This window comes from Peromyscus maniculatus, chromosome 7 (assembly GCF_049852395.1).
Source record: "Peromyscus maniculatus bairdii isolate BWxNUB_F1_BW_parent chromosome 7, HU_Pman_BW_mat_3.1, whole genome shotgun sequence".
NCBI lineage: Eukaryota > Metazoa > Chordata > Mammalia > Rodentia > Cricetidae > Peromyscus > Peromyscus maniculatus.
Genome location: NC_134858.1, coordinates 28540850 through 28543382, shown reverse-complemented (window position 1 = coordinate 28543382; position 2533 = coordinate 28540850). Strand labels below are relative to the sequence as shown.

General features: G+C 47.8%; 1 pseudogene; it reads right to left on the bottom strand.

Annotated features, from left to right (window-relative positions):
• Positions 1–963: 963 nt before the first annotated feature.
• On the bottom strand, positions 964–1959 carry LOC143274392 (small ribosomal subunit protein uS5-like; annotated as a pseudogene).
• Positions 1960–2533: the final 574 nt, after the last annotated feature.

Here is a 2533-nt window from a genome sequence, read left to right as displayed (position 1 = left end):
ATATATATACACATATATATATATACATATATATATGTATATATATATATCATCTGTGCATCTCCCAGGTGCCAAGCACAAAGAATATGAAGACTGTTCCTCTTGCTTCCTTGGAGTTTCTGAGCTGGAGTTATCATTTCTGTGGATTTTTTTTAGTTCAGTATTCCCCATGAGCTCTTCTTTCTCTACTGGCCTTTACTTGTCAGTGTTCTGTGGACCATGTGCACTTTAGGAGCAGATACAGGAAGATCCTGATATGTACCCTGGGCTACACAGCAAATTACTGTTTCAAAAAGGGGGGAGGGGTGAAAAGGAATTACAAAGCATAGTACAAGGCAAAAGAAAAAAAATATTTTTCTGACCTGCATCAGAATTAAACTTAGCTTGCTTCACACACTTTCCTAGAGAGTTACCATGCTCAGTCATTGCTTGAGGTAAAACCAGATTATTAACAGCTCCTGAAATCTGCATACTTAACTCCCTTCAGATTCCCATGGTTGGCTCCCCAGGCTATTAGCTGCGTGTGTGTGTGTGTGTGTGTGTGTGTGTGTGTGTGTGTGTGTGTGTGTGTGAGGGGCGGGGGATCTGGAGGTTGAAGGGATAAATGGTTACGAGGACAGAGTTAGAGACACTCATAGTTTGAGGGACTGCACATTGAAACCGCCTGTACTGGCTCTGGTGATGGTACCCCTGACTACATTACATCATGGCATTATGGTGGGGAACACCACATCTGTCCTCACAACACGACCCTTTCTACAGAGTGTCTTTAAACTTGGTCCATTCCTTTCCTCCACTGCTACTGCAATGCAGGCCAGTAGACCTTATCTGGATATATCACATTTGCCTCTGTCTTAGTTAGGGTTTCTGTTACTGTGAAGAGACACCATGACCATGGCAGCTTTTAAAAAAATTTTTTTTTAAACAGATTTAATTCACTTTATTTTTCTTGTATAAAAACCCTTATATAATGGCCACAGCTGGAGCCTGGTTCCTCTGAACAGAGACGCTGGTATGGGTTTTCACAAGATGGTCAGTGAATTCCTGATAAGGAGACTTGGTGAACACTGTCTCTTTCCAGAGGTCAGAGGTCAGGTACCTGTAGGTCTTAGAGATGGCATTAAAGGTGGCCTTGGCGAAGTTGCCCAGGGTGGCAGTGCAACCCTAGCTGACGTGTAGCAGTCATCCACACCGGGCATCATCAGTAACTTCTTGGGCACAGGAGCAGAGACGATGCCAGTGCGTCTGGGGTCAGGGATGAGACGCACCAACACAGAGCCACAGCGGCCTGTCACTTTGCACGGGACAGTGTGGGGCTTGCCAGTCTTGTTCCCCCAGTAGCCTCTCCACACAGGGACAATGGAAGGCTTGGCCAAGATGATGGCCCCTTGATGGCAGTGGCTACTTCCTTGGAATACTTAACACCAAGACCAACATGACCATTGTAGTTCCCAATAGTGACAAAAGCCTTGAACTTGGTCTGGTGGCCAGTCCAAGTCTGCACTGGCATGATTTTTAGAACCTCATCCTTTAGGGATGCACCCAGGAAAAAGTCAATGATCTCGGATTTCTTGCTTTTGTTTTTTGAGACAGGGTTTCTCTGTGTAGCTTTGTGCCTTTCCTGGAACTCGCTTTGTAGACCAGCCTGGCCTTGAACTCACGGAGATCTGCCTGCCTCTGCCTCCCCAGTGCTGAGATGGGAAGGGAGAACAGGTAGATCTCCTCCAGGGACTTGATCTTCATGTCCTTAACCAGGCGGCCCAGCTTGGTGACAGGGATCCACTCCTTGTCTTTAGCTGTACCTCTACAAGCCCCGCGGCCTGGACCACAGCCACAGCCTCGACCACGACCTCTGCCCTTAAGACTGCTGCTGAATCCTCTGCAGAAGTTGCTGGGGCCTCCTAATCCTGGGCCCCCGTGTCCTCTGGGCCCTCCTGCTGCACCAGTGTCATCCACCATTTGGTGTTTTCCTGAAGAAGCCCATGGCACCTCTTATAAAGGAAACCATTTAATAGAGGTGGCAGCTTACAGTTCAGAGGTTTAGTCCATTATCGTCATGGTGGGGAGCATGGCGTCAGGACACATGGCAGCCTGCCTACAGATACGGTGCTGGATAATTCTACATCTTGATCCAAAGGCAACAGGAAGTGAACCAAGACATCTGGTGGTATCTTGAGCATATATGAGATCTCAGAACCTGCCTCCACAGTGACACATTTCTTCCAACAAGAGAACACCTACTCCAAGAAGTCCACACCTCCTAATAGTGCCATTCCCCTTGGGGGCCATTTCTTTCAAACCACCACAGCCTCCTTTGTTTCTAGTTCTCTCCCCTTTCAACCCCCCCCCCTCCCACGCCGCCCCCCAAGGACTTACAGCCTCAGCAGTAGGAGTTCCAGCCTGAGCTCTCCTGGTTCCCTCTCCATCCTCTGTCACTGATATTACATGCATTGCTTGTCTTAGCTTATACTCTAAGGAGCTGAGGCTTGATTGTCCCTGTACTAAGTGAGTGTTTGACACACAGTAGTAATAT